This window comes from Panthera tigris, chromosome B4, assembly GCF_018350195.1.
Source record: "Panthera tigris isolate Pti1 chromosome B4, P.tigris_Pti1_mat1.1, whole genome shotgun sequence".
In the NCBI taxonomy this organism is placed as follows: domain Eukaryota; kingdom Metazoa; phylum Chordata; class Mammalia; order Carnivora; family Felidae; genus Panthera; species Panthera tigris.
The window spans coordinates 43,433,911-43,441,494 of record NC_056666.1 but is presented as its reverse complement, the minus strand read 5'-3'; positions in this window follow the sequence as shown (position 1 = coordinate 43,441,494).

Here is a 7,584-nt window from a genome sequence, read left to right as displayed (position 1 = left end):
AAAGTCCCTTAAAAGAACAGAGACCAGGGGCAGCTAGATGGCTCAGTACGGTAAGCACCCGACTCTTGATTTCAGCTCAGATCGTGATCTCACAGTTGTGAAATTGAATCCTGCATGGGAGTCCACACTGGGCATGAAGCCTGATTGGGATTCTCTCTCTTCTCTCTCTGCCCCTCCCCCCTCCAAAACAAACAAACAAACATAAAGAGGCCAAAGCAAGCACATATCAGATAACATTCGTGTAAAAGTTGATGGCAAACAACAAGAAAAATTCTAAATGTTCTTATAATTAATATATTTGGTGGGAGAAGTAGGGGAAAAAAACTTCATTACATAAGTAAGAAGAGCAAACTGAAAAGAGGACATTTAAAGAATAAGAAAGAATGCTTGGAAATTAAAGTTATAATAAATTCAGGAAAGGAGATTCTATGAAGAGAGTGGAGGAAAAACTTGAGGAACTAGCCTAGCTAGTAGAATCTAAAGAGAAACGGATTTTTAAAAATGGGGAAAAGTTTAATGATATTAAAAAATCAAGGGCGCCTGGGTGGCTGAGTCAGCTGAGCGTCCTACTTCAGCTCAGATCATGATCTCGCAGTTCGTGAGTTCTAGCCCCACATCGGGCTCTGTGCTGACAGCTCAGAGCCTGGAGCCTGCTTCGGATTCTGTGTCTCCCTCTCTCTGCCCCTTCCTCGCTCATGCTCTGTCTCTCTCTGTCTCTCAAAAATGAATAAATGTTAAAAAAAGAGAAAGAAAAGAAAGAAACAAAGAAAGAAAGAAAGAAAGAAAGAAAGAGAAAGAAAGAAAGAAAGAAAGAAAGAAAGAAAGAAAGAAAGAAAATCAACCCAAGAGCACCAATATCTCACTAATAGGAATTCTAGAAAAAGACATGAGGGAAAAGTTGGAAGAAAATTATAATAGAAATATGAAAGAAACTTTCTCAGAAACGAAGGACATGTTTCCCATTTAAAATGTCCCATTGAATGCCTGACAGAAAGAGGGAAAATAGGCTGACAGGGCACCTCATTACAGAATTTCAGAATTCAAGGGACAAATTAAAGGTTCTTAAAGTTTCCATATGGAAAAGTTAGGCTACAGGAGTGCCTGGGTAGCTCAGTTGGTTAAGTGTCCTACTCGATTTCAGCTCAGGTCACGATCTCACTGTTCCTGGGTTTGAGTCCCTGGTCCAGCTCCGTGCTGACAGCAGGTGGCGCTTGCTTGGGCTTTTCTCTCTGTCCCTCCCCTGCTCGCTCTCTCTCTCTCTCTCTCTGTCAAAAGAAATAAACTTAAAAAAAGAGAAAAGTTAGGCTACAGACACAGACTCAGAAATTGGAACAATAATTGTAATTTTTAATAACGATTTGCCATCTGACAGAAAGTGCCACTAAAATTCAGAGGAAATGTGATTACTAATCTTAACTTTGTATCTAAACTGTATTTCAAGTTTACACGTATAATAAAAATCCATTTCAAACAAATTACTGAAAGCTGTAATCTCTCCTCTCTCTCTCTCTCTCTCTCTCTCTCTCTCTCCTCTTTCTCATATATATCTCATGCTTGGCAAACATCTCTTAACCCTAATGTGAACAAATTTCTGTGCTGATAAGTAAATGTCTTTGAGTTACTTTCAACATCACGTTAGACAATATTGCTCCCTCCACTGATGATTAAACCTAATTTCTTTATCTGCATTCGAAGTTAATAATTCTATGGTTTCTCTGAAGCTAAAATTTTACTCTGTTTCAGAACATATTTCCTCTTTTTGTAACTGTTTAACACTCCTGATTTCACAACTTCTCTTTTCTCAGACTTCCCCCTAAATGTGGTTACTTACTTAACACACTATTTTTTGATGTTTTTGACATTTCAGCACTATTGACATTGGATCTTTTATTGTGATGCTGTATCTTATTTTTCTGCCTTGTACTTTAAAGACACTGGGAGAGAAAGGGAACTTTACAAATTGTTACGATGTGTTAGAATAACACTATTTTTTTAATAACTATTTTTTATTAAATATTCTTCCTTAAGTGTTACTATGTTCAGTCTTTTTTTTTTCTAAACACAAAAATGCCTCTTTGAGAACATCAGATTAATGAAAGAGGGAAAATGAATTAAAGCACCAGAGCTTGAGGGAGGTCTTTAAAAACTACTAGAATAAATGTCACAGAAAGTCAGTTGTGTGGACCCAGGGCAAGAAAAATTTGCCACAATGGCATATTGATTATTTGAATTAAAGCTATTTAGGAAACAGCCAGTGCAAGAAGGACATGCTGACCCTCCTTTGTCCTGCTGAAAACAGGAAATATTTCATGTGAAAGGTACTCTCCATGTACCGGAAGGTAGAGGGATATCATTATCATTTATAAATAAACCTTGTAACTGTTTACTAATTTACCGCCTTAGCCCAAATTCTGTTTAGAGATCCTTATTAATTGAAGTTCCCAAACATAACATTCTTTGTTCTGTCAATTCTTTACAAATGTATTGCCTCTTTATCTGAAATATATCAAAACTGGCTGCCTCGGTCATTTCTTTGGGTATCAATTTTGTTATTGGGTCTCTGTGTGCATTTAATTAAACTCTGGGTTTTTTTCTCCTATCAAACTGCCTTATGTCAATTTAAGTCTTACACTAGCTGGAACATGCTTAAAGGGTAGAGGAAAATTTTTCCTTCCTCATAGTAGTGAGCAAGAGAAAAACAACAATATTTGTATAGTTCACTAACGGTTACAATGTCGCATATGTTACAACAGTGCTTTAATATTATTATATATCTGTTGTAGATAGAAACATTGGCATTAAAAAGATAAATTTGCCCAAAGTTGTTTACCTAAAACAATTTGAAGTCAGGACTCAAGCTCAGGTGTTTTGAATTCCAATCTCCCTAGTCTCATAATGGATTATGATGGAAACTCAAAAACAAATCACAGAGAAAATAAAAACAAAATATTAGCAATATAATAGTCATCTTTTCAAAAAATTTGTTTATTGGGGCATCTGGGTGGCTCAGTCGGTTAAACGTCTGACTCTTGGTTTTGGCTCAGGTCATGATTTCATGGTTTGTGAGATTGAGCCCTGCATCAGGCTCTGCACTGATGGCATGGAGCCTGATTGGGATTCTCTCTCTCCCTCTCTTTATCTGCCCCTCCCTCCCCTAATTAAGTACGTAAATAAATAAATAAATAAATAAATAAAATTTGCTTATAGAATATAATGTGAGTGCAAATATGTTTAAAAAGTATAACACCACTGGCCATGATGGATTAACAAGAATCATTCTTAACCTCCCATTGTAATCAAGTAGAAAATTCAGCAAACCTACCAAAAAAGGCTTTCAGAAATTGTACAACAGATAGCTCAGATCGTGTCAGAAAAGGGAAATAAGTAAGATGGGCACTAAGATGACTCCAGATTTCACTGGGAATAATCTTCCATAATGCAGGCACAGGAAAGAGCATCCAAAGGAAGCTAGCAGTCTCACTGAAATTGAGGACACACAGATACAGAGTAGGACTTTGAGGCAGCTGGAAGTTGCAGGCAGAATTTCAAAAAAGAATCTCCCTTGATTCTGCTGAATACTACGATGCTTATACATAACATAAAAATGCACCAATCCGGGTAAAAAACAACAAAGCGGTTATCTGCAGACCAATTCTCAGAGCCCAAACAGGGTGAGGAGACATTCAAGCTCTTACTTGCCCAACTAGAGAGTCATTAGTATTCACCAGGGCCATCACTACAGAAGCCTCAGACCTTAGTGGTAGGAATAAACTAACCCTGACATTAGTTTGTACCTAACCTAACAACAATGAAAAACAGGTTTCAAAACTGTTAAACTTATCTGCAGGTAACTTGACCCATGAAAGGAGGAAGAAAGGAAGGAAGGGGAAGGGGAAGGGTCAGCTCGGGTCATGATCTCACGGGTTCATGAGTTCGAGCCTTGCATTTGGCTCTGTGCTGACAGCTCAGAGCCTGGAGCCTGCTTCGGATTCTGCGTCTCCCTCTTTCTCTGACCCTCTCCCATTCGCACTCTCTCTCTCTCTCCCTCTCTAAGATATATAAACATTAAAAATAAATAAATAAATAAATAAATAAATAAATAAATAAATTCTTATTAATGTATAATTGACATATAATTCTATATTCCTTTCAGGTGGGCAACATAATAATTCACTATTTGTATTTATGGGAAAATAATCATCACAATAAGTCTAGTTAGCACTATTGCCATGCATAGTTACAGAAATTCTTTTTCTTTGCGATGAAAGCTTTCAAGATCGACTACCTTAGCACCTTTCCAATATGCAATACAGTACTCTCACTGTAGTCACCATGCTGTGCATTACATCCCTGTGACTCATTTATTTTTTTTTTCGTGTCTTATTTTCATTTCTTGTTCTACTAATAGGAGTGAGATAGATTGAAGGCTTTGTTGGTGATACTTTTCATTCATTTTCAAATTTATTTTTATTTCAATTTATTTTTTACTGAAGTATAGCTAACACACAAGGTTACATTTGGGTATACAATGTAGTAATTTGACACTCCTATGCTATGTGTAATTACCAGTGAAGTTGCCATCTGTCACCACACAACACTATTGCAATACCACTGACTGTATTCCCCTTGCTGCACTTTTCATCCCCACGATTTATCCATTCCATAACCGGAAGCTGGTATCTCCCACTCTCCTCCACCCATTTTGCCCCCTCTACCACCCTCTCCCCTCAGGGAGCCATTGGTTTGTTCTCTGTACTTTGGAATATGTTTCTGTTTTTCATTTGTTTGTTTTATTCTTTACATTCCACATATAATTGAAATCTTATGCTATTTATTTTCCTTTCCGGACTTATTTTACTTAGCATGAATCCCATTAGGTCTACCCATGTTGTTGTAAATGTTGCAAAAGGCAAGATCTCATTCTTTTTATGGCTCAGGAATATTCCATTATAAATAGATAAATATATACATATATAATATATCGCATCTTTTATATCCATTCGTCTATCAATAGGCACTTAGGTTGCTTCCATCTCTTGGCTACTGAAAAAATGCTGCAATAAACATAGAGGTGCATGTAATGTTGCAAAGTATTTTTTTTTTAATTTTCTTTGGGTGAATACCCAGCGTAGAATTATGGAATCATATGGCATTTTTATTTTTACTTCCTTGAGGAATCTCCATAGTGTTTCTACCATGATTGCACCAATTTATATTCCCACTAACAGTGCACAAGCATTCCTTTTTCTCTACATCCTCATTTTTTTAAGGCTTTCCAAAAGTTTTCAATGTTCAGACAAGGTTAAGAACCACTAACCCGGAATAATTAGATAATTAGATAATTGTTATAGATTACTGAAAAAGGGCAAAAGGTGTCATTTTCATGTAAAATGAAATCTTTTCACACACTTTATAAAGTGTATATATATATATATATATATATACACATATATATATATATATAGTTGACCTTAAAAATATGTATGTGCACACACACACACACACACATAAATGGATACAAATATATCATAGAACAAACAATTATTTCCCTGTCCCCATGCCCCAGCCAACCTGCAAAATAAAACCTTTTCCCCCCCAGAAATATTCAGAGAAAACATGTACATTTTTCTGTTTCTCACTCTTACCATCACAGGAAGAGTTACTTATCTGACTGGTAAGCTTTTAATCATTCTCCAGATTTACCTCCCTGCCCTCCCACAGCATTATATTTCTCTGAATATGTTCTCAATCCCATGCTTGTCTGAGGTGAAGAGGACATTTTCATCTTAAATGAATAAATTATTATATACGACTCTCCATCACTCACCCACGCATGCACACTGGAACGTGACAGAAGGAGGTATACAAAGGGGAGATATTAAGTCTGAGTTTATGCAAAAGTAATGGGGCCACCAAAAGAAAGAGGTGACACGGTGGAAGGAGAGGTGAAGTTGGATTACTTTGGATCATTTTGAGTTTGAGATATTGGAAGGCAGTTGGAAATGAGGACTTGCACTCCAGGAAGTGAGCCAAGATGGAGGATTCCACTTGGAATCCAGGCCCGGAACCATGATTAATAAAATTATGGTTAAAGTTAGGACAGTAATAAAACATATTTCAAATGCATACTACTTAATTACTTAGAACTGGCATCTATCAATAATGGTAACAGAAGGAGCGCCTGGGTGGCTCAGTCGGTTAAGCATCTGACTTGGGCTCAGGTCATGATCTCCTGGTTTGTGAGTTCAAGCCCCGCATTGGGCTGTGTGCTGACGGCTCAGAGCCTGGAGCCTGCTTCGGATTCTGTGTCTCCCTATCTCTCTGCTCCTCCCTTGTTCATGCTCTCTCTCTCAAAAATAAATAAACATCAAAAAAAAATGTTTTTAAATAACAATGGAAACGGAACAACTCAACATTCAAAAAAGTTATAGCCCAGGGAAGTTGTCACCAAGTTTGAGAACATCATCGAACGCATATAATTTTCTTTATACGATACAGCAGCCTAACTAAATATCTGTTATGCTTTCACATCTTTACTGATGAATATTTCATGAGTCTAGTGTACCTAACTGAATAGCTCTATTTTGTTTCCAGACATATTTCTATTATTTAATCACATACACCACAAGACACCACAACTTTTAATATCCCATTTTTCAATTAATCCATAAATTGACTACCTATAAAATGGTTTTTCTGACTAAGTGAGTCCTATACCTACAAGAATCATGACAATCAGAAGTTAAATCTCACCAAACCTAGAGATTACTCCATAACTCATACCTTGGTGACTTACTTTGGGCAAGGAGAGAAGGCAGAGATTATTAATATCAAATGTGGGGGTTGCTACATGGCTCAGTTGGTTAAGCATCAGACTCTTGGTTTTGGTTCAGGTCATGATCTCGTGGTTTGTGAGTTGGAACCCTGCCTCGAGCTCTGCTCTGACATCAAAGAGCCTGCTTGAGATTTTCTGTGTCCCTCTCTCTCTGACCCTTCCCTGCTTGTTTGAGCACTCTCTCTCTCTCATAAATAAATAAACATTAAATATATATATTTATATATATATATTTATATAATCATATATACAATATATATTAATTAAATATATAATATTTATTATATTTATATATATAATGTTATATATATATAACTGTAAATTCCAAGGATTTATTACATAAATTCTCCATATGCTAGGATTTTATATATAATAAATTTTCCACCTGCTAGGATTTTTTTTTTAGTTTTAGATGGCTGAATCTCTGATAATATTTTTTATACGAATAAAAGTCTACTTTTTAGTCAAAACCGATTGCTCTCATTCTGGAAAAATGTTAAGAGTTCGGTAATAAAATTCAGCGTAGCCTTAACTGTTTTGGTAATCCAATACATAATTATTAAGTGTCTGTTATGTTTCAAGCATAGATTGAGTGATGGATATAACAAAGAAGAAGAATAAAATGTCATTCTCACCCTCAAAATCTAGAAGGCATTATTGTATTATACTATGGACTTCAGACTGTTTGACGTAAATTCAAATCCTCACTCTAAAAATGTGTGGTCATGCAACCATCTTCATATAACCTC